At 37.4% G+C, this 26,515-nt stretch overlaps 1 pseudogene; it reads left to right on the top strand.

Annotated features, from left to right (window-relative positions):
* The first annotated feature begins 1,278 nt into the window (after positions 1 to 1,278).
* Positions 1,279 to 26,515, top strand: part of LOC134207294 (uncharacterized) — a 61,985-nt pseudogene continuing 36,748 nt past the window's right edge.

Raw genomic sequence — 26,515 nt, 5'->3', positions numbered from 1 at the left:
GGTCGCTTTTACGCGACTTTTGAGGGTGATGCGACGGGTGACAAGTGAGAAGTGATAAGTGCGAAATGAGAAGTAATTTGTGAGAAGTGAAAAGTAAGAAGGGAGAAGTGAAGAGTGTGAAGTGAGAAGCGAGAAGTGAGAAATAAGAAGGGAGAAATGAGAAGTGACAAGCGAGAGCCGAGAAGTGACTAGTGAGATATGAGAAGGGAGAAGTGAGAAGTGATAAGTGAAAAATGAAAAGTAAGAAGTCAGAAGTGACCAATGAAAAATTAGATACGAGAGAGTGAGATTTAAGAAAAAAGCAGTGAGAAGCGAGATAAGAGAAGTAGGAAGTACGAAGTGAAAAATGAGAAGTGCGAAGTAAGTAGTGTAAAGTGAGAAGTGAGGAGTAAGAAGTGAATAGTGAGAAGTAAGAAACGAGTGGTGTGAAACGAGAAGCGAAAAATGAGAAGCGAGAAGGAAGAAGTAAAAAGTGGATGAGAAGTAAGATGTGCGAAGTGAGAAGTGAAAAGTGAGAAATAAGAAGGGAGAAATTAGAAGTAAGAAAACGGTAGCGAGAAGTGAAATGTTAGATTTGGGAAATGTGAAGTAAAAAATGATATGCTAGTAGTGAGAAGTAAAAAGTGAGCAGTGGAAAGTGATTTTTGACGTCACACGTTCCATTGCTTGGATTGCAATCGTGACGTGACGTCATGCTCGTTTGGCTACACTAATTGAGAGTTCGTTTGGCTACACTCGTCTTCGCCTCAGCTCGTCTATAGAACTTACAGTGTCTATAAACTTTCCGATTTGGGTACAATATTTAGACCACTACCCGAGATGCGGGTGGTCGTCGAGCAACTCGATAACATTATCGAGTTCGCAAGCGGAAGGCAGAACATTAGTAAGGAACTGAAACACAACCTGCTGGTGCACCGCCATGCTGTTCGAGTCATAAGACAAGAACATGATGCTTTTACCAGCCAACCAGTGAAAGCGAGAAGGCCGACAAAGGTGCCACAACTGAGGCCTTCTCCTTCGTTGGAAGATCGGATATGGCCGAAGAGGCGATTGATTTCCAACGAGGAAAAGACTGCGCCTAACCAAAAACGGCTCAGACAGCAAACCGGTAAAGGTGCTCAGAGCAAAGTCAAACAGTAGACGACAGTAGGCCAAACGTTGTCTTGACGAAGTAGTCAGTAGCTCAAAGCGGAAGTCGAGCGCATCTCGATTCGCATAGAAAATTAAGGACAGAGTAGAGGCCTTGTTGGTGAAAACTGCAAAAGTACGCCGACGTCAATGCAGGCCACCGAAAAGCTTTCAGCGCTGGAACAGGACGCGCGAAGCGTCAGACGCACCAGGACTGGTGAAATGATCTTGGTGCTGAAACGTGGAGCGCAAGCTAGCGGGACAACTGGCCCAACCCTAGCAGCACACAAGCTTCACATAGGTTGCTGCAACTCCAGCCCAGACCAGACAACTGTGACCAGATTTAGACACAATCAAGTTACTGCAACTATTTTTGTCTGACTTGTGCTGCTCGGAAAGAGATCTTGGGTGACGGCTCCGAGGTTAGGTCGATGAGGATGGAAGTGAGACGAGGTCAAGAACGCGGACGACGTCGTCTCTGCCGTCAGAGAGCAATGCGGTACAAAGGTCGTCCATTTGGCACACAGCTAGCCTACCCTAGGTCCCTAGGTCATGGAGCGAGGGATGTTGAAATCGGCTCAATAAGCAAACTTCAGCCACCTCCAATGGACAGGTACTAATGGTGCTTAGACTCGGGACATAAGTCCTACGGCTTTAAGGGCCCAGACCGTAGCAACCTGTGTCGTCATTGTGGAAGGCACAAGGCGCAGGAATGCGATAAGTCACCAAAGTGTCCAGCTGCGCCAGCAAAAAGCAAGCATGTAATCACTTTATGGGTGGACCTCCGTGTCCCATCGGAGAGGAAAACAAGAAGAAGCCATGCAAGCAACACAGTTGAATCTTAACCACTGTGCATCTGTCCAGCAGCTATTGTGGCAGTCGGTCTCGGAGACGTGGACCGATGCACTCTCCTGTCCAACTCTTACAATGTCCTGATTCGGGTCGTTATTTACGTGACTATTTTCACGCGCATCTCGGAATCTCTTCCATGTACCACAGGGAGCATGCAATATATTTGAAACAGGACGACAGACCTTGCTTACGCGTGTAGATCTCGATGGTCTACGTAACGATTTTTTTTGAATGGCCATGAAGTTATGTTGTGTACACATTCTATTTTATCTACAATAAGTTTTTTACGCGGTTTTCGGAATTTGGGCGGTTTTTAACGCGAATTTTTCAAAAGTATTTTTTACGCGGTTTTTCAAAAAAGGTTAGGAAACACGTAAAAACCAAGAAAAATCGATTTTTAGTGAAGTCGTTTTTTACGCGGAACATATCCCCGCGTAAAAACCGACTCCAGTGTATATCTAAAATTGCATATTGGGAGTTCAATTCCTTTTTTTTCAACGAAAATTGAATCAAAGAGTCAACTTCTTGAGAAAATAAACAAAACGACAACGTCATTAGCGATAACGTTGGCAGGACTGAGACGACGGCAACCGGCGGCGCCAAGAAAACCGAAATCGTTTTGCATAAAAATAAACTTATTCGCATTCATGATCCGGCAAAGCTCACTCAATCTCCAATCCGGACCGAGGGCTCAGGGCTCAGAGCACTGTGGGAAAATAAGAAAAACGAAGCAAGCAAAACCCTAGATCGAAATCCGGGGAGGGGTTCAAGTGGAGGATAATCCGGTGTCGGGCACTCTGGCACGCTGCTACGCTGCTTTCATCGCTTCTTTCGCCGGTGAAAGAAACAAGATTAATGACCACTGGGGGTTGAGAGTGAAAGCGAGATCCCGACACGGTCGAAGGTGGCGGATGGCGGCGAGCGAGTAAATACTTATACCCTCATTGATGGAAGCTCTGCGGGAGGCAAGCGAGAACCATCGCAAACCATCAGGCCATTCCCGTTTTGTCACAATGTATCCGTTACCAACCATTCAGGGGGGAACCATTGGATGTGACAAAGCGTGGGTGCGAGGGAAAAAAATCACTTAAGTGCATCATCATCATCATCAACATCATTGTCAACGATGGTATTGTCCTTTTTATGCGAATGAATTTGATTAAATTCTATTTCACTGAGGATTCAACGGCGGGAGGGATTGGTATCAGTGGGAAGTCCGAACCTTATGGGCGGTTTTATGGTTTTTGATTGAATATCGCGATGTATCACGAAGATGGTTAAAGTGTGTTATTCAGTGTTATTCCAAATGCACTTTTGAAGATCTGTACTTCCCATCCGAATCTGCAACACTTCTTTGAAAAGGGGAGCTCCCATACAAATGAAACACCAATTTCATCATAACTCGAGAATCAATAAAGCAAATGGAATAAAATCTGGCATACGGAGGTTTTGGAAGGGAAGTTATGTTTCTGTAGTGGATTGAAACACCTCCCCCTTCTGAAAAGGGGGGGTTCCCATACAAATTAGCCAGAAATTTCTGCATAACTCGAGAACTAATTAGAGAAAAAAATCAATTTTACACGAAACAAAGTTCGTCGGGTCTGCTAGTATGAAACTAACCAAAAAAAATCATCATTGGGAAAACGTTAGCATCGAATTGGACAAATCACGAACTAGTTTAACTGTGTTTTAACTTTAAATAGTTTCGAGTTGTATCTAATATTTCTTGTTGTTTTGCAGATTGCATTCTAAGTGCCGTTAGTTGCAGTTCATTGGAAAGTAATATAACCACAATCGAGTCTAAATCAACAGATTGATACAAGCCTTATGCCACGAGCACTTGTTCATTCCCATCAACAGAAGCATCGCTTCCGAGTGATTATAATTACCAAATCAAAAGAAATCAAATTGAATTTACTATGGAAGCGATTCAAAATAATTAAAAGCATTACACTGGAATTCCCAAGGAATCATTCCACGTGATAGACATTCTCGCTGAGCCTACTGGTATAAGTGTACGAGATATGTTTATCATATTTCGAAAACTTCGGCTGAATGAGGCATATTGGCATTTGGCGATACAGTTCCAGCTTTCGACATCAAGTATAGGAATAATAAACGAAAATATTGCTTTGTTGACAGATGCTATGGACGGGTTCATAGTTTGGCCAGAAATCGAGGAAGTTCAGCTGTTAATACTATCATGGACTGCTTCGAAGTTCAGGTAGAACGGCCAACAAATGCAGTACATCAAGCATTATCGTACTCAATGTGCAAAAAGTGTAATACAATAAAATATCTTATTGCATGTTTGCCAGACGGGTTAATAAATTTTATATCAAAAGGGGCTGTAGGACGTATATCAAATAAAGAGATTGTTAGAGAAAGTGGTTTTCTAGACAAACTAGGGTATCTGTTCCCATATTAATAACAGCCCGTATATTAATCTCAATCGTTGATAAACCAAATGAAAAAATCAATTTAATTACAATTTCTCACATCGTATGTACACAATAACGGATGGAACACATTCTTGAATGTTTGGAATATTATTCAAGATTTTGTTTATGTAATGTTCTAATTCACAAGATACAAATTATTAAAAGATAAAATTATAAAGCACTGTTTTTTTTTATTTTCCTACTTCTGAACTGATGGATTGATGCACTACATGCATGCATGTTACTAGTAGATTCATTTGTTTTCATGTCGTTGTTTTCCACTCAATTTCAAGTCAACACAAATGTATTCTTTCAAAGTTCACTTCACAACACATAAAGCACATCACATTTTCACTATAAATATAATTATACTTGAAAAACCAACGCGATTTCCTATAGTTTGATATAGGTTTATTTCGAACAACGTCTAAATTATCCTTGTCCGTATTCCAAACTGTTTGCCGACCTAGATTTTTATTTCAAAAATGCTTGAATGACTTGCACTGTGAAATTCAACTCTCATGTTTGTAAAATAAGGTATATCGAAAAAATTATCTATGACAAACATAAAATTAAACTAATAAGTTGAAAAACTACAACAAAAACTGCAATTTTGTAATTTTATTTCAACTCAAATACAAAACATTGACGAAGACGGCATCACTGCAATCATATCGTTACGTATACACACAAGTAATAGTGTGCGTATTTTATGTTGGAAACAGTGTTATTGATATAGGTACAAGCATAGGATTAACTGTTTTTGAATGTTATTGAAATAGGTACATATGGCGGTGATGATGTTTTTTAGCTAAATACTTCTAGAATGTGATAATAATTTCATGTTTGAAGTTGCCAAATTGTTCTCAATTAAAAATTACGTGAGCTGAGCATAATTATTCTCATGTTTCTTGATTATTGGTTGAGAAATCAATGCATTTCATCTGCGCATTGCCTTATTGTTATTGATATAGGAACAGATACCCTACTTGAAAATATGATGGTTATGGCCGACAGAGGATTCAAATCGATAGAAATAGATATACGTGTGAAAAGATGTAGTTTAGTAAGGCCGCCAAGCACAACTGTAAGCAAGCAAACAAATGAGTCGTGAGAAAGTTTTGTTAAATAAAAGAATTGCTAGCTTGCGTATACATGTAGAAAGAGCTATAGTAAGATTAAGATATTTCCAATTGCTTATATCTCACGCAACAGTGGGAAGCAGAGTAACAAGTTAGTTCAATCAAAGTTAATTGCCTATATTCTGGATATTAAACCATCCGACTAGCCAAGAAGCAAAGTTTTACTTGCTTTTGGACAATTTTGATGTTCATGTTTATCAAACTATTTAATTTATCACGAGGCGCAGAGAATACACTATTTGAGCACTTACCCAAGCTAATTCAGCAAAATGTAGTCATGTAATTACTGTTCTGATATTGTTTTTTTATTATAGCACCCAAATGAGTGCTATAATGAACTTTATGCAACACATTTGAGTTGTATAATGTTCATTAAAGCACCCATTTCGATGCTGTGGAAAGGTAGGCCGTTTTATCACTCAAAAATGAACTGTAAACCAGGTATTATGATCAGGAATTGCACAAAATCTATTATTTAATCCATCAAAAGTTTTGTGCAAAATGGACTTTTTGTTCGGCCAATTTCCTAATCTCGGCTCTGGTGTTGGATGCTTTTTCGGCCCATGAAATGTTGGTGCATTATTCACTGTAAATCGTTTGTATACGCCGTAAGGTAGGCAATTATAATGTGCTGCTTCAAGTGAAAATCGTCAGCCAGATTTTGTCAACGAGTGTTCTAATATTGTTCAAAAAAGTTTTGGTAAATTGTGTCACTATACTAATGAAAATATTGAATTTAACATGAATGCTAAAATAGTGTGATTGTTATTCGTTCATCTAATGTGCGAAAATAGGTAAGTCCATTCAAAAAACTACTTTATTGAACAAAAGAAAAATCTCTTACAGTGTCTGCCTACTTAAGTGGTTGCTAACAAACCGAGTCAAAGCAATCTTCCATGCAGGTTTATTGCGTTTATCAGTTGAAGGACTTTTTCAAAGAAGCATTGATAAATATCTCTAGTAAACGATATATTATTATAGAATTATTGATCAATTTGCATGATGAGCCAACGTTGCATCTATGCCTAATATTATCTCCCGTTAGCCTATCTGCAATTGCTTCAGTTTCAAAAATGGGTTTCGCAAAAAAAAATTAAACTTTTTTATTCGACAGAGATGCAATTACAGCTGTATTTGCGCTAGACATTTTGCCATAATATTGCCTGATTCACTTATATAATATTTGTTCAAAGATTTTATTGTAGCAGGACATTTGATTTCATAAACAATATTTTTTGAATCCCATCTGGAGATGCTCCAAGAAAAGGGTATGTTATTGACAAGAAAAAACCTATGTCCGTCTAGCTGGCAGACCACACATCATAAAATTGAAAATAAATAGTTGATGTACCAAATGCGTACCTATGCGTACCTCCGGAGATTTTGAACGTACCTCAATATTTCCTAGAAAAAATCGGTCATTTTCACCACCCCATCCTTTCTATGTCACACTTTTTGTATGAAACATCTGAAAATTTAGTATGGGATATCACACATCAGGGAGCCCCCTCTCCCCTCTAAACGTTACGTAATTTGTGGGTGTTCCCTAATATATCACGAAATCATTTAGAATTTCGTCCACTCTCTTTCTCCCTTTCAAGTAAAGTGCAATAAAATGGGGGTCGGTTTCGGACCACTGCTTGCCGGTCGGTTTCGGACCAGCTTGATTTTTTTTTCTCAAAATGACGCGCCGTTCAACAATACCACCTCATACGACCTAATCTAAGTACGTGCAACACAGCTAAGACCATAAGCAATAAGGATAACTTATCGTTAAATTTATCAATACACGCTAAAAACATTTTACCGATATCTCCTGCAGCCAAAAAACGAGTTCCAACACAATATGGCGTGGTCAAAACAAAATATGGCTCAAAAACTCCAAAATACGTAACCTTGAAAGATGGCTGCCTGCGTCCAAATTAGTAGTGCTGCGAAAGTGTTCTAATTGACAATACAAGCATATTCACCGAAAGCGCCATCTATGAGATAGACCGGGGGGGTCGGCTTGGGGACACTCTCCCCCATTTACATGATTTTTAGCCCGAAATCACTCTTTTTAGTATAAAACTGCTATTATTCAACTTAAGTAAGAGGTTTTATTTATGTTTCCGGATTAGAATTTTTCAAGGAATCCGATTCCGTAGAGTTATCTTACATATAGAGCGTTTTGAAAAGTTTAGTATAAGAAAGTATGAGAAATTTTGAGGTACGTTGAAAAGCAAATATAGTTCCGGAAGGTACGTACTTGGTACAGTACAATAGCGATAAAATTGGGAAGTTTTATGAAGATTTTTGAAAAATCGACTGTCTATTCAGCAGGCCATCGATTTTCTAGGAAATATTGAGGTACGTTCAAAATCCCCGGAGGTACACATAGGTACGCATTTGGTACATCAACTTAGAAGTATTTATTTTCAATTTTATGATAAGTGGCCTGCCAGCTAGACGGACATTTTTTACGTTGTTTTAATTTACGCAGTCCATATCCTCCGCGTAAAAACCGACTCCAGTGTGTTACAAAATTTATCTATGATAATATCTACTATTGAAAACTCGCAAACATTTTAGCAAATGGTTTCGGCGAATCAGTCAAATAGCACTACATTCCAACTGGAACTTGCCCTGCTTTTCAACTTAGTAAGCTATTGGCATTTCATTAGTTATTAATTGAAAGCTTTCTATCCGCCATCGCATTAGTATGTATCTTGTTTGCCAAATACAATGGATACACTATGCCCAGGGTGTCGACAATGTTTCTCACCCAAAAACATCCTAGAGCGGATTATGTGCCTTTGCTCGCAAGCCTAACTTTTCTGTAATGGGGGTTTAGACTGACTTACTGGAGGGTGCTAAGTCTCTGTTCTATTTTACGTCGTTGATTGTTACTATCCGCCAAGGTTATGCTGACTGCTGAATCATTCTCATAAGATAATTATTGGAATTATCATTTGATAACTTCTCAGGTGTGAAAAGTAGGCGAGTTGTCATCGGCGACAAATTTTTTAACATTGAAATCGATTGATAATAAACATAATTTTGTATCATTTCAATGTAAACCAAAACAAATACCAATTAAATGTCAACAATGAAGTTCAATCGCATGTTTGGCATTGTGTTCTGGTGTTATGTATAAATATGAGTTCAAAAGTAGCATTTACCAATGCTTTGAATCGAGAGACAATTATCGAACGATTTTTATTCCCTAGCGAGTTTTTATCAATTGATGATTTGGATATGTGATCGCCTGAGAGTGTTGTTCATCCTAGATTATTTAATAATTTTATTTTTATCATCGTTTTTAAATGTTGGTCTAAAAATAGTATAAAGTGTTGACCCGATTTTGACACTCCCCGACTTTGTCTACCCCCACGTTTGGGGGTAGACAATTGTCACGTTTTCGATTTGTTTTTATTTCCATTATAGTAGTTTGTGAAACTAGTTGCAAAAAGAAGATGATTTTTTCAGTACGAGTTGTACGTTTATCCAACGAGGCTTGCCGAGTTGGATAAATTCTACGAGTGCTGAAAAATCGAGTTTTGCAACGAGTTGCACACGCTATTTTTTGCAATGACGAAAAATTGGCTTAAATATGATAAATCTGTACCACAATGGTACAATTTTATTTTCTTAACATAAACAGATTCCATATTATCGTGCCCCATTGTGTGTTCGACAGACCATAAAGCGATAGATAAACCTGCCTTTGGAAAATTGGATGTCATGCCCATAAAATTATTTCATTTATTACGTAACACAAAGAATACACTATTTGAACACTCACCCATGCCAATTTAGCTGAATGTGGTCATGTAACTATTGTTTTAATGCTGGTTTTCCATTATAGCACCCAAATGAGTGCTATAATGGATTTTATGCAACCCATTTGAGTTGCATAATGTTCATTAAAGCACCCATGTCATTGGTATGGAAAAAGAGGCCGTTTTATCACTCAAACGCCAACTGTAAACCAGGTATTATGATCAGGAATTGCAAAAAATAACTTTTTTCGCCTGTAGTTTATTATGAATTACTTCTGAGTACCTGGGCAGGATTCTGTAAGCATGTTTGACCAGAAATAACGGGTACCATTCACGCATTTTGCCTTTCTAAGGCATAAAATGATAAAATGCTGAACACATGTCCTGTTTTATCACCCCAAATGATTAAATCGGAATACATATTATGTACATCACCATTATGTATGTACGTACATTACATACAGCAACGTCACTTTTGCCTTCAACCCGATTAGGCTGCACCTTTGAGTTTTTTCTAACTCTTTTCCGCGCTTCATATTTTGTGTCTCGAAAGGTGAGGTGAATCCCATATTATACGTTCAACTAATGATCCAGCGAACGTTTTACATTTTGAAGCTTCATAGCAAATTTAAGCAGTTATACGTCCTATGCGTAAGCCTAGGTTTCACAGTATTTAAGGACAAGCATCTCGCAATCCAAAACAGAATTCACTCGCGTTTTCAAGGACACACAGATAAAGACACAAGTGTGCATATTCAAATTGACAGGCTTCGACTTATTAAACATTAGTGCTGTCCAATGAGAGCTTGAAGTAGCTCGAAGTTTCTCCCTGTCCTGCTCATGTCCATTTGTTGACAAAAAAGAACGAGCAGGACGTGAACAACTTCGAGCTACTTCGAGCTGCTCATTGGACAGCACTATTATGAATAATGTATCTATTTGCATAGTTTTTGCATTATCATATGGCATTAAATGCCAAACCAAAGCAAGAACATGCTGAGGGTGGCTGGGTTCGATTCCTGGTGCCGGTCTAGGCAATTTTCGATTTGGAAATTGTCTCGACTTCCCTGAGCATAAAAGTACCATCGTGTTAGCCTCATGATATACAAATGCAGAAACGGAAACTTGGCTTAGAATCCTCGCAGTTAATAACCGTGGAAGTGCACAATGAACACTAAGTGCGAGGCGGCAATGTCCCAGTTGGAGATGTAATACCAACGAAGAAGAAGAAGAAGATGGCTTTAAATATTTTAGTATACCAAAGGGATTCTTATCTATCTGGATACATGGTTGGCTACAGCGATGATACACCTATGCCTTATCTGTGTTGTTTTCATTCCTCCGGATCGCACACAAGATCCAAACTTGGTCGATCAGCACATCAGTTCGCTCAATTGGATCCCCAATGAAATGAGTATCAGGGATAGCTTATTGATAATTGGCGATTAAAATCTACCCAACATTAAATGGAAACCAAGCAAATCCAATTTCTTCTATCCCGATGTTACACAATCTTCTATCAGCTCCACTGTCGCTAGGCTTATCAATGGTTATAACTTGGCGCGTGTATCCCAGTTGAATTTTTTACATAACAATAACGGTCAAATGCTTGATCTTTGTTACGGTAGCATTGATGGAGATCTAGACTTCTTCGAAATGTTACGAAGTCGCAGCAAGCATTGCGCGTGGACGCATGCATCTTAAAGTTGCTGTCATTTTTTCATTTTATGTTTCCGTTTTTTTGATATGTTTTAGTTAATTTGAAAGTTTGTGTTAAATGTAATTCGGCAAGTGAAGCAAAAATAGTAGATTAGTAGGTTCAAGTGGTGCCGGTGAATATTTTTAAGTCATAAGTGTCGTGTGTGATTTGAAAAAGAAGCCAAATTATATGAAGATCCCGTTACCAAGATAAGTTTTACCTCTTAATATTTTCATTTTCTTTGCTCAATGAGATGCTTTGTATGAAATGATCAAAAATCCCATATTAATAACACCATAATGGAATACATTAGTTCACGAGATCCAAATTAAAATATTACTACCTCTGAACTGTTGATCCGATTTTCTGCTTAATTATTACAAGCAGATACAATTCCATTTCCAGATAAAACATATGTATTCTGTTGAAATTTACTTCACAACAAATAAAGTAAATTCCATTTCACGATAAATCTATATCTATTTGATTTTTTTTAAAGTATAATTTAAAAAATTTCACATAGGGGGAAAGACGGCTTTGGCAGGTTTTGTTCTATTATTGGCAGGGGGGTTTTTGTCGACCAAATTTTATGAAATTTGGTCACAATATTCTTTGATATGCAAAGAATGTTTAAGCCAAATTTGAGCCTAGTCAGTCGTAAAAAACCCCCCTGCAAATAATAGAACGAAACCTGCCAAAGCCGTCATTCCCCCTAGATTGATATAGGTTTGAAATTCACAACTTCTTAAATATTCCAAACTGTTTTCATGGCTTACAGTATTTTTATTTCTTAAGTGTTATCAACCTACAGTTTTATTTAAAAAAAAAAGTTGAATACATTTCCTTTTGTAAAATTCACCTCATTTTTGTAAAATAAGGTGTTTCAAAAGATAAGACATGGCGAACATAAAATTGAACGGTTAAGTAGAAAAACTACAACAATATTTGGTATTGTATATTTTTATAATTCATTCAATAATACAAAATATTGAGGAATTCAGCAACACCGCAAAATATCGTTGCATATACATACGAGTAATATTGTGCGGATTTTTTGTAGAAAATAGTGTTATTAATATAGGTACAGGCATGGGATTAACTATTTTTAATGTTATTATAATATGTGCATGGTGGTGAAGGTGTTTTTTAGCTGGATTCTTAAAAAGTGTGAAATTAATGAAATTTTGGATGTCATAAAATGGTTTTCGATTCAAAATTAAGTTAGGTGAGCATAATTTTGTTCATGATTCTTGATGTTTGGGTGAGAAATCAATGTATTTCATGTACACATTGCCTTGTTACTGACATGGGAACAGATATAAGAACTGTGTTTGAACAATATTGGGCCATAAGATAACGAACAATATTTAGTGAGTTTGTATGAAATTCCATATTTTGTAATTTTAACGTCTAAAAAGGCGTTTACAATAGATAAATGTACAATAGGGAAATTGGCGATCCATAATGAGCTGAGCAACATAACATCGTATGTTCAAGCCCAATCGTCAATCTATGTGTATCATTTAGTTAAAGGTTACCTATTATTGTACATGTTTTAATAATAATTTTGAAATTGCATAACTCTAACGGGGATTTCATTTGCACAAAATGATCCACATTAAAGCGTTGGAACTTTACGTAATCATTTTTAAACAACTGAATTATTGTTTGAATCAAGAATTCAATTCAAGCGTAGTGAATAGGTTTTTTGTAATCAGATTTAACCATTCAAAATTATATACTTATCATGAAACCTTATTGCTTATTAGACTATATTTATTAGAACTCAGTGGAATACGTATTACATTGATTGTGTTTATATTATACATTACATTTCACTGTTCCTACCTATGTGAGCTTTTATTGTAGCGGACTAAACTGGTCAATATACGTGTGATCCAACACATGCTGTCGATGTACATATTTAACAATTTTGTTATAGGAACCTTGTAGATAAGCTGAATCAGTAAATTAGGTTATATGTTCCCTAGATCGGATTTTCTCGATGATCACCTATGTCAACCGGTACCGGTATACTCTATCGTCTCTCCTACTGAATTTTACTTTCTGCAGCAATCTTCTACTGTTTTGTGCTATTTATAGAGTTAAAAATCATTATTATATCAGGGGGGAAGGGGAATTTAATTTCTTCTTGCTCTTTTTTCGTTTCAGAGAGCGAGCAAAGGCGCTTAAACCTAGGCTATTAGCCAGGGCAAGGCTAATACCTTCGCCCCATCCGAGGAAAATCATCGGCAAGGATAATGGAGTGACATAAATTTCTTAGCAAAGTCACTCCCAACGTATTTCCACAAATTTTCTATCATTTGCTTATAATGATACTCCTAAACCACATACCCTACCCACCATCCAATTCCTTGACATCTATGAGGGCGTCGGTGAGTCGCTGGCCTCTCGTTAAGTAGATGTCATATCATCATTTCCTTCCCTTTCCTAGTAACGGAGAAGATGGGCGTGGCCGGCAATGATAGCTTAAATGTTTTATCATTTTGGACCCCCAATTGGATTTCCATTGAATCCCAAATGGAAATCCATAAGCAATTGGGGTAAGAAAGGTAAAGAATATACATGACAACTATCAGTATGCAATCTACGAAATACTCCGTTACAACGCAACGCAACGCAACGCAACGCAACGCATTGATGGAGATCTAGACTTCTTCGATTCACCATCCTGCGCTGCTAGTCGAAGTAAGCGGTGTCTCACAATGTGTGTTTTCGAATCCCGTTGAAGCTGTTTACTACGACTTCAAGAATGGCAATTATATGAATATGAATGCAACGCTCATCAACGAAAAGCGTAAGTAAAACTGCGCCACAATCCCAAAGGATTCTGGAACTACGTCAACCAACAACGAAAGGAATCTGGTCTTCCCACTGTCATGACCAATGGGAATATCGAATCTTCATCGACAGAAGCCATCTGTAATTTATTTCAACAGCAATTCTCGAATGTGTTCACCGACGATTCCCTGGAATTACACCAAATCAATGAAGCCGCTAGCAACGTCCCTGTTCGTAAACCACCCAATCGTCGATGCAGACACAGTAGCTGATATTTGCTGTACCGTAAAAGCTTCGACTAGTTGTGGACCAGATGGAATTCCTGCGTACGTCTTGAAGAAATGTTGTAATAGTCTATCCGTACCTCTAGCCAGTCTCTTCATCGTATCGCTTCAAGTCGGAACGTTTCCTGAGCAATGGAATAAATCTTACCTATTCCCGGTCTCAGTGGCGCCGGGAGTGGGTGGGACAAGTAGGACATGTCCTACGCATGAAAATACCTGGGTAGGACAGTCTAAGCATTGTCCTACCTATGATTATGATTAGAACATATGGATAACTAAAAGATAAATAAATAAATCAAATCTAAAAAATATCATTAAAACGTTCCGAAATTAACCAGAGCACAATGGTCGGATTCGTCAAATTTCACGACATAAATCAATAACTCGAAAACCATCAGTGTTAGAGTTTTGACGTCTTCAGAAGAAATGATCTACAAGAAGATATCTCTTTTTGGTGTAAGTTGTTATTAGGGTGGCCCTCCGGTGAAATTTTTTTGTAAATGTATTTTTTTACCTTTTTGAGTTAGGAGTTCATATAGTTCTACAAAGTTGTAGAGAATTTAATTCTAAGCATTTTTGCTTAATAAACATTCATTTTATCTCATATAGGTGATGTTTTATGACAAAATTGCTAAATTTAGATAGGGTGGTCCCGAAAAAAATAGTTTTTAGCTTCCACTTTCATCAATTCAGAATATTTTCAAAAACTGTCTTAGCATCGCTTCGCGGTCTTTGGATGGCGCATCTTTTGGTTACATAAGATGGTTGATAGCTTCATTTTCAAGCATATTATAAGCGTTTTTTTCATGAAAAAGTGATATTTTTCTGAGCATTCTACTGCAGCTAGTAACAAATATTAGCAAAAATTTCAATTGTTATCTGAAAATATACAAGCAGGCCCATCAAATCCATGGTATTTCATTTGTCCATCTTTCTCCACTTTTGTTTGATGATAGTATTGTTTTTGTACGAAAAATTAGGGTGAAACACATATAACATCTTTTGGATTTTCGCAATATTTGGTAGAAAAAAAAACAAGAACACTGTCTTCGACCAGGGGTCGTACAGACTGAACACTTAACACCTAGACAACTGACAGGACATATAATACCCAGTGGACCGGTGGAGAAATTTTTGATCACGAAAAGTTTCCTTCTTACCGAGGCGGAAATCGAGCCCATAGAAACCCATAGTCCATGCCTCTAGACTATTGACGGCGCTAACCGCACGGCCACAAAACCCACAAAGAATCGTTCTTTATCTAAAATATTTAAATCAACTCGTGTAAAAAAGAAGTCGAAAAAATAATTTTGACATTTTAACTACTGGAACGATTTTCAAGGTGTTCTCTTGAAATAAATGTTAAAGAGCGCTACTTTTGTGGCGAAATACAAAATCATAAAATTCAAGTTGGTTTTTCATGGGTATTTCGCAGAATAATTTCATTTTCACAGTTTCTAAGTGAGGGTCGCCAATGACTACATGAGATTCCATGAACATTGATATTTGGTCCAGTAGTTCAAAAATTATGTTTTAAAAAAATATTTTTTCAAAAATGTTGATTTTTTCGACCACCCTGGATCGAAATCGGACAAAATTAAAAAGTGAGTTTATATTTTTTCGAAAAAGAATGATTCTACCAAATATTGCGAAAATCAGAGATATGGTATATGTGTTTCCCATCGAATAGCTGATTTTTCATACAAAAACTAATATGATTATCAAACAAAAGTGGACAAACATGGACAAATGAAATATCATGGATTTGATGGGCCTGCATATATACTTTCAGATAACGATTGAAATTTTTGCTAATATTTGCTACTAGCTGCAGTAGAATGCTCGGAAAAATATCACTTTTTCATGAAAAAACGCTTATAATATGCTTGAAAATGAAGCTATCAACCATCTTATGTAACCAAAAGATGCGCCATCCAAAGACCGTGAAGCGATGCTAAGACAGTTTTTGAAAATATTCTGAATTGATGAAAGTGGAAGCTAAAAACTATTTTTTTCGGGACCACCCTATCTAAATTTAGTAATTTTGTCATAAAACACTACCTATATGAGACAAAATAAATGTTTATTAAGCAAAAATGCTTAGAATTAAATTCTCTACAACTTTGTAGAATTATGTGAACTCCTAACTCAAAAGGGTGAAAAAATACATTTACAAAAAAAATTCACCGAAGGGCCACCCTAATAACAACATACACCAAAAATAGATCTCTTCTTGTAGATCATTTCTTCTGAAGACGTCAAAACTCTAGTACTGATGGTTTTCGAGTTATCGATTTATGTCGTGAAATTTGACGAATCCGACCATTGTGCAGAGGTTTGAAAGCTTATCAGAGGTTAAACTGACAATCGTTGAGGTTTCCGGGATTGTACAGTAGAAATCTACTCCAAAAGACTTCTCAGAGTCTGTTATGAGGAATCGTTTCCATTCCAAAAAGTTCTCAATGATGTATTAGGATTTTCCAAGAAGTCTTTAAGTTTCTAATAGTTTCTGTTCTTTCATGAAATTGTTGAAATTTTTTTGAAAGTACGTAATTATTTCTGCTAGTCCAGGAAGGCTCACAGAATTTCTGAAATTTTATAAGAATTGACAGACTGACAGGTGAATTAATCGAAAGTTGAATATCTAAACAAGGATGTAACTTAGCAAAGACTAAGTATACTTGTCAATGATTGCTTCAACGTGACTGGTCAGAACTGGTGTAAATAATGGTTGGTATTTACTACCTACAGCTCCAGTAAGTAGAGAAAGCAGAGGAATGTCAGTGTGCAGTTATTGTTGGAACCAGAGCTGTAAATATTCGAATATTTTTTGTGAAGCCCATCGGCCTTCTTTGTCACTTCACTTCTAAACATATTCATATTCGGCTTTGCACCGTCAATTTTCGGAATGAATATGGGTCAGTGAGTATTTACTTGAATTTTACAAATTATTAAATGATCGTAAAACTGAACACATGTTTAATGATTTTAATAAATAGACGCATAGATTTAATTCCGACGTTCAATTGAAGGGCATTTTCAGTAGCAAATATCAGTATTATCATGGCTAATTATGTTTTTTTCGCGCGCAGTTACCATACTCAGTGATAATCAATTGAATGAATCCATCAAGAAGTGAACTGAGTAAGTCATTCTATGTTTTGAATAATCAAAACACGATTGTCAAAACTCGGATCCAATGTACCACAATAGACTTATGCAGGGTTCATCGAATTCACTCACCCGACGGATTTTGACATTTGAGCGGGTCGTCTTCTCGAACAAAAGTTCATTTTGCGTTCATTATGCGACCCGCTCAAACGTCATAATTTCTTGGGGGAGTTCATTTTGCGTTAGTCTATACCACGGAAAGGAAATTTCGTTAACGCGGTGAGGTAGATGAACAGAAGTATAGATCGAGGATTCACTAAGAAAAGTGATGTAGTCTATGTAGTCATTATGTGTTGTAGTTTTTGTCAGACATCCTGTCTATAAAGCAGAAGCGGTAGTCACAAGACTGCCGAGCTCGTCTTCAAAAGTTGAATATATAAACAAGAATATGGGAGAACAATCGCAGAAATATGCGAATATGAAGCAGTTTATGATGATTGTAGCACATTCGGATGTCTGGTAGCAAGCCTAGAAGAAGAAATTCTGAAAGCTTCTAAAAGTTTATGGGAATCTGTAGGAATCACGAATATACCTACTTCCCATGATTTCATAATTGACGTAACAACCATTGCACTTTCGTTTGTATTTCGAATAATTTAGGGACAAACATCGAAAATTTATATCGTTCCAACCTGCAAGCACTTGAATAAGATTTGGAACAAGCATCATATCTATGATGCAGCGATTGAATTACTCTAATAGACCTGTGCAGGAGTTCATGAAATTCACTCACCTGATGGATTTTGACATTTGAGCGGGTCGTCTTCTCGAACAAAAGTTCATTTTGCGTTCATTATGCGACCCGCTCAAATGTCATAATTTCTTGAGGGAGTTCATTTTGCGTTAGTCTATAAACGCGTAAGTCAATTTCGCAGAAATTTCGAATGGTTGATACGTCAACTATGATATCATGGGCAGCCTACTATTGCATGAAATCTTAAAAGATAGAAAGGTCCGAAACGGTCCGAAATTCGGAGTAACATTGCTCTTGAGATTTCTGTAAACAGTACTGAACACCCTTAAAGATTTATGGACGATCATAAGCTTTACTGGTAGATCAAAGCGATGTTTCTGAAGATTTCTAAATTCCTAGAAGTTAATGACAATTGCTTAAAACTATAGATAGTGGAATATATAGATGAGCGAAGATAAATCCTCTGTCTCTCAACAAACTGTCAAACGTGTCTCCAAACGAGCATGACGTCACGATTCAATGAAAATGTTAAGGGTTGTGATGTCATATGCGCCTGGTACACGGTAAAAAAAAACAAACCCAACCATGCTTTCGCTCATCTATAGATTCTACTATCTATACTTAAAACCATCCAATAATTGTCTTAATAGTCATAGGGAGTTTTATAACTCATCTGAAAATGTCCAAAAAATCTTTTGAAATTCGAGAGGATCTCCGGAAAGTCGCTTAAATTCCATGAAAGTATTCTATAGATTTGATTATCCAGTTTTGTCCTACCCACGTCTCGGAACGTGGCCGCGCCTCTGCCCGGTCTTTACAAAAGCAAATAAGCGTGATGTCAGCAATTACCGTGATATAGCCGTACTTTGCGCCACCTCAAAGCGATTTACAAGTTCTTATTCCACAATTGTCAAGATTTCATCTCCGAGCATCAACACGGTTTTATGCTTAGGCGTTCAACGAATAGGAATCTGACTCTACACGTCGCGCAGAAGGACCAATCTTCAAAAAGACGGTCAAAAACCATTTTTTCAAAATGATCCAAATTAATAACATGAGTCATGGAGTGTTAGTAGAATACTTGACGATGATGCAAACATAGTTTTGAGTCATTTTATTCGGGTGGATCTTACCTTTACAGTCAATACAAGTTGAGCATGTTGTCGATTTTTAATTCTGTTAAATCTTGTAACATTTATCTTACTGCTTTATTATGTTGGCCACAACGTATACATCACCCAAACCTATTATATTTGGCACCATCACAAAGTGTAGTCCAAAAACTAATAAAGCCACGCATATACGTTCGTAAATTATTTTTGATCGCGCAGAAAGTACTCGGTCTTTATTATGTATAAAATTATTATTGTATTATCTTCTTGCTGTATTCATTGTGAAATTCAAAAAGGTACCCATCGGTACCCATCAATGAAATTCACACTTTAGTTTCATTTTTTTTGTCAGGAATCCAATCCTGCAGAAATTAGGTTCCGCCACCCTCCGCCCACTCAGTTATTTCGGTTTTACTGACAGCAGTGGTGGAAATACTCGCTTCACGAGTAAGAAAAGAGTGTAATTGGGCCTACCAAAAATGCCATATTCGCGCAAACCTACTGACTGCATTTTTCTGGCGCTTGCTTTGTTCGCGAGTACGGGCAGAGCAAAAACAAAAAGCCGGACTGTATTTTGTTCGGGAGTAATAACACGGTCACGAGTTTTTGTGATTACTTCGAATACAATGGATAGATTTGACTTGACATAAACACAATAACAATATACAATTGTGTTCTTGCTCGAACATCAGTGAGAAATAAGTTCCGAGGTTGTTTTATGACTTTTAGCAAATTAACCCGAATGACTCGCGAAGCTTCACGAACATTTTTCGGGGTTCGTTTTTTTTTTTGTTTTCTCTGCGAGTAGTAGGTAGGTAAGAAAAAGTCAAAACAAATGTTCGCGAGTCTTGTTTTGTGAGTAAGATTCGCAGATTTCCACCACTGACTGACAGTGGTGGTTTCGGTCTAGCGGTCTAGTCTAATTTTCCATACTTACTCTGTAAAAAATCATGTGTTTTTCACATGAACCTTAATATCAAGAAACGATTTGCGCCTCTACAGCTTTACTTTGTGTAGGGACGAAATAAAATCCATTCTATATGTTTACAATTTCTAATAATGGAATACATTTTTCCGGTAGCACTGCAGTGAGGCGACGACAGAAATTGGTAATTAAAGGAATACCTGTGAAAGTGCTCATAGAAATAGAACTCTACACTGGCGACGCTAGCCATTGATATTTGATGAGGCACCACTTGGTGCAAGCACGTTGTCTTTGAGAACGTTAGCGTGCTTGCGACGACTGGTTCCCCACCTCTCGTTCCGGTAGTGGATCTCTAACTTACGGGTCGGTGATGTCGAGAAGATGAACCATCCATTCAATGAAGTATCATAATATGTGGCCTGCTACACCATTTTATTCACTCCCAACATTTTTGACCGTCTTTTTTTGGAATTGGTCCCACTGTGCGTCGTTCATCGCCCAATCTTTGCAAAAAAAGATATCAAGTTGACTCTATCTACACTGATTTTTCGGCTGCCTTCGATAAGATCAATCACAGGATTACATTTGCCAAGTTTGAACGCCTAGGTTTTTCCGGACCCTTTCTGTTATGGATTGAATCCTATCTAACTGGTCGGGAAATGGCCATCATCATTGGAGACTCAACCTCGCAATACTTTGGTGTTACGTCAGGTGTGCCCAGAGCCTAAAATATTCATCTTCATGAAGCAACTTCGGTCCGAATTTTGACAAACATCGCATGAATATTCAAAACATAGAATGACATAGTCAAACGACTACTCCACCAATTCATTCATTCCACTGTCATTGAGTGTGCTTACCATGTGCAGAAAAAAATATAATTACCATTGTTTATGTTGATGTTTACCGTTGAAAGTGACTCACGGACGAAAATCAGATTCAGTTCTATGTGATAGTAAAGTAATTTTTACTCATTTGAAACGTGATCAGATTTCAGATAATTTATCAAGTTGTAAAATGTGCATAAATATTCATTGACTAATATTCAACCGAATATTGACAGTCCAGAGCCGACTATGAATGTGTCTGGAAATGAACTGACAAATGAAGAAAGATAGACTTCACCAAAAATTTTCGATTATTTTACACTCTGGGTGTGCCACAAGGTAGTCACTTAGGACCTCTGATATTTCTAGTATATCTGAATGATGTGAATCTTGTGCTCGAATCCTTCCAGCTTTCTTTCGCCGATGATTTCAAATTATACTAGACTAATGATGGTCAGGATGCTCTGTGTCTACAACGTCAACTCGACATTTTCGTCAAATGGTGCGAGATCAATTGCATGGTACTCAACGCCAATAAATGCTCTGTAATTTCATTTTCCCGCAAGCGGTCTACTATTGACTTTTGTTACAAAATTGGATCTACAGCTATTAGACGAGAATCTGTTGTTAAGGATCTAGGCGTTTTATTAGTCTCTAAGCTGACTTTCAAAGACCACATCGCCTTTATCACATCGAAAGCGTCGAAAACACATGGATTTATTTTCCGCATAGCGAAGCACTTCGATAACATTCAATGTCTAAAATCGCTCTACTGCGCGTTAGTGAGGTCATTACTGGAATATCCATTAGTTGTATGGGCTCCTTTCTACCAAAACAGCACAATACGAATCGAAGCAATTCAGCGAAAATTCGTTCGTTTTGCTTTACGCCGTCTTCCTTGGAATGATCCAAATAACTTACCAAATTATAAAGCACGCTACTTATTGGTTTAGATCTGTTTAGTGAGCGTCGTGACGTTTCCAAGGCGCTTTTCATTGCAGATCTCTTGCAATCTAGAATTGATTGCCCGGCCTTGCTCTCTCAATTGAACTTTAACATCCCCTTTCGTACACTTCGGTCAACATCTTTCATTTTCTTGAGAGGTGCTCGCACAAACTATGCGCAAAATGAGCCATTCACTAGTATGTGTCGCATCTTCAATCGATGCTCCACCGCATTTGATTTTCACCTTCCACGGGGTGTTCTTCGGAAACGGTTTACTACACTCCTCTCAGCTTCCAACAGTGTTGAGAAATGAGTGAGCATCGCTTGAAACCTGCTCACTCACTCGTGAGTATGAGTATTTCAATTCAAACTCACTGTGAGTATACTCACACGTGAGTTTGAACTGTAATACTCATACTCACGAGTGAGTATGAAGAAATTATTTACTCACTCACGAGTAACTTTTACTCACAAAATACTTCAACGCAAATTAATTGTACCAATTTTCTTTTGAATTTGTACTGTAATAAATATTGCGCATGATGTAGATCGTTTACCTACTTGCTATATCCCTACTGGATACACAGGATCAATTTTGAGGCAAATGGGACATGGGACAAAATTGATTGTTAAGAAAATTATTTTAAGCTTTTTAGTGGAATGTCTTCACTTGTCATAAGACGAGTTTGTACAATCCCATTGAATTCCACCACTTAATTGTATCTTGACAGATACGTATTTCGACATCAACAGTAAGGCCGTCTTCAGTGTCTCGTAGTCGAGTCAAGTACTTATGACAAGCAAAATTGATTAACAAAATATTCTGCTTCTTTATATTAGCTAGCTTCTTTATGTTATAGAGCGAGTACAAATAATAAAACTTTAAGATAGGTGTATTTCTTAGATTAATAATAAGTTTTTATGTGGTACTTGAGGTGCCTAACTACTTGATGCACATGTGTGTTATTTGACGCTGACTTACTTACTTATTTGACACGGTCATTCCTAATTTGACGCACTTTAAAATTATGTTTAAACTCAATCAGTTAAAAGTGTTTATATTTTTTTTTCATCCAATAACACTAGCTGCGCAATGATGCGCCATAGGTTGAACGCGAATAAAATCGGTTTTTGCGAGTTCGATATTCGACTTTTAACTGGAACCATAATAGGGGCTGTCCATTTACCACGTGGAGAGTTTACGGGGGAGGGGGTATGGCGAATGTCCACGACTCACACAAATTTTTGAAAATTTATATTAGCAGTTGTTAACGCTGGGTGAGGGGGAGTATAATAAACTGATTAAAACCTGCCCTCATGGTATATGAACAGCTCCATAGAAGAATACTGCAAAAACAGGTATTCATGTTAGAATTATCTGTTGGCATGTTGTATTTGGTCTGGTCATGGTCTGTTGTATTTGCATGCTAAACGAAACACACAATTTTCTCTGGTTTACTTTATAAACTATATAGGATGCATACAAAGCAACCTGTAGATGAAAATTTATAGTATAACGTTGAAGCTACTGATTGGCAAAAGTGACATTGTATTAATAAAGATGACTCAAAACTATTAATACACACTGAACCACACTGTAGCTTAAATAATAAATCCATGCCCGACGCATGATGCTCACTCATAATACTCAATATAGGTAGGGGTGAAAAACTTATCACAAAAGTAGGTAATTTGGCGCGAAAAATTGACGCATAATGTGTATGACGTCCATATACTCAATCAATGGTGGACTCGAACTTGGATTTTTCTCGCGATCCGTATGTTAAAGTTTACATCGCTAGTGATGAGCTAGTCTAATTAGCGTATTATAGCGTAGTTAGGTTTAACCTGGGAGGTTTAACATACGAATTACGAGAAAAATTCAACTTCGCTAGTCTTCTATTTCGGTTTTCAACTATTAAGCTGGGAGCTGCGGACTCGATCAAATCCAATTTTCAAGATATTTTGCTTGAAACTCGCAAATTTCCTCTCGGTGTTCAATGTTAACGGTGTTCAACGTTACGATTTTCTCACATCGAATTATCATTGTGTTTATCTTTATAAAATTAATTACAATGATTTCGTCAATTTACTGCATCGTATAAATTAACGTGTCGAATGTTAAATTAATTCATATCCTCCATTTATGTTGGATCCATCGAAATATTGAAAATGACGCCAGAAAATTGAAATTTGTTAAAAATGACCTATATTTAGTATGAGTTCATTTATACGTGCACTCTCTCGGCTGCGCTCAAAATGCACAAAACCTCTCTCGATGCGATGGATACTTTTTGACAGCTTACTTTGGAGATTCTTTGACACTCGTTTTGACTCTATCCGCAGCTCCCAGCTATTAAGTATATTTTATTCGGCAAGAGGGTAAATTTAGACCAACATTTAAAAAGGGCGTAAATGTAAAAACATATTCTTCCCGTTCTTTGTCTACGTATACATCTATGTAAATATGTGGACGAGGAATATAAATCAGCAAATTTTGGCTGTTACGCCCTTTTCAATGTTGGTCTAGAAATAAAGCAATCTATAGCTTGATTTTTTCAATATATTTTTGGAGAAAATACTAATTATCAATAGATATGAAAGTGCGTTAAGTTTGGGCCTGCGTCAAATATTTGCTTTCACAGAAGATAATATTTTGTCAGTTTACGTTTATTTTGATGCACATATTTGGAGCATGAAAATAAACGCAAAAATAAACGAACACGCTGCAATTTTAAATCTAAATCTAATTAATTTTACACGAACGTTTGAAATTATACAATGGATATACAATGGAAATTTAAATAAATCTCGGATACTTATTCAACACGACGTATGTGATTTTGTAAATAATGAATCAAAAGTTGATTTCTCCAATCTGATAACATTTCCACGTAAGGAGGCTTCGGCTACCTGTTGGTGGTGTTGGTTTGCGTGGGCGTACCGTCCGATTGGACAAATCGACGTAAGAATCTTTGTTTACAAAATCACATAGACCCTTTATTTTACATAACGGTTACCGCAAGTCCCTCCTGGCGCAACAGCAGAATCTCCCTCCACCGGTGGGTTTGGTGGCAATGGCTTCGAGAGGGTACTGCTACAAATCCTTGATTAACGTTCCGGATCAGAAAAACGGTAATCGAATGCGATCGAATTTGGGCGAGCCCAAACATCCATTCTCACAACGGATGCTTTCTTTGTCGAATTCAGTGAAACCGTCTTCATCACAATCACTCGATACTTGCGGATAGAGCCAAAAGATATTTTAGTTACTAGATAAAGATTGTCGCTTCGGTTCCCTTTGTTCTGCTGTCCGGAACATGTTGGGTACCAAGCTGTCAAATCGTATGGATGTTCCTCCTTTGACATTTAGCTCCCCTATCCTCGCCAGCAAAAGATGTTCCGGACAGCGACGACAGCGACAATCTTTATCTAGTAACTAAAATATCTTTTATAGAGCCGCTTTTCTGCACTCAAGAGAGTAGAGGAATATTTTGAAATCACTCCCATAAACAAAATTATTTTGCAGTTACTTGACTGTCAAACATTTCTCGCTGAAGCTCGTAAAACTTCGTAACGAGTGCTTTTTAGTTGCATTCCTACTAATTTTCCATTCGAAATATAATGTGAAAATTTTTGTTACAAAGAATCCAAAACTCAAACAAAGTTTATTTTTATTTCTGCCTCAAATATAATAACAATACTTCTCAATATTGCGCATAAGCCCCAAAATTTTATTCCCACCTTTGGGTTTCCGCGCCGAGCACTCAGCGCCAGACTCGGCGACAAGGAGATAGTCGTCAAATTGGTACTCCTGATTTTTTGACAACTGATGTCGATTGGTTGTGTGAGTGCACCGGTGTCAAAAAATAGAGCTTTTTGCTGAAAATTTAATTGTCAAATGCACATTTTGACAGTAATATAGATGGATGAGTGAATAAAATGTGTAAATGCTCTATCGCGGAAACAGTCGCTGAAGACAAGTGTCAATGATTTCAGTGACGAAACGAAAAGTTTCAATGCAAAAAGCATATATATAGACGATTGCACGAGCCAAAAACTCCATATAAAAAAATATAAACATTGCCTTCATGAAAGCCATTCCAACACGGGTAAAAACTCGCCACTCGCCATTCCAACACGGGTGCAAAAATGTCAATGACGTCATGATGCAATGGTTCATAAGGGTTCATTCACAAATTACATAACGCAAAAATTGACAATTTTCAGCACCCACCCACCCCCATGTGAAGTTTTTTGTATGAAAGGGTTTTGAAATTTCTATGGGCCGTAACGCTCTGGCAGGTACCCTCCTACCCCTCCTACCCCCTAAAGCGTTATGTAATTTGTGAATGGGCCCTAATAGCCCTGTTTGTCTGTCCGTTGACTAGCCAAACAGACGCAGCACGCGGGGAAATTCTCACAAAAAATAAAATATTTGACACTTCAATTCTTTTTTACTATCAGATGCAGAAAACAAAACCAGTGACAACCTTAGACAACCAGACACAGCATTTGATGAAAAAAATCACAGACAACAGACGTTGAAAATTTTGATTGAAAAAAAAAACACTTGCCACGTGCGCTACTGCGTCTACAAATAAACTAGTTATATCAGAAACGAACATAACCACAATCTTCAATATTTGGCTCCGGCACAATAGAAGTTTTTGGCTTCAGTATGACAACCAAATCGATTCTATTCGCATCACCCAGCTCAAAACTACCGCAC

Source organism: Armigeres subalbatus, chromosome 1 (genome assembly GCF_024139115.2).
Source record: "Armigeres subalbatus isolate Guangzhou_Male chromosome 1, GZ_Asu_2, whole genome shotgun sequence".
Lineage (NCBI taxonomy): Eukaryota > Metazoa > Arthropoda > Insecta > Diptera > Culicidae > Armigeres > Armigeres subalbatus.
The sequence above is the reverse complement of the archived record's forward strand: the minus strand, read 5'-3'. Positions and strand labels throughout refer to the sequence as shown.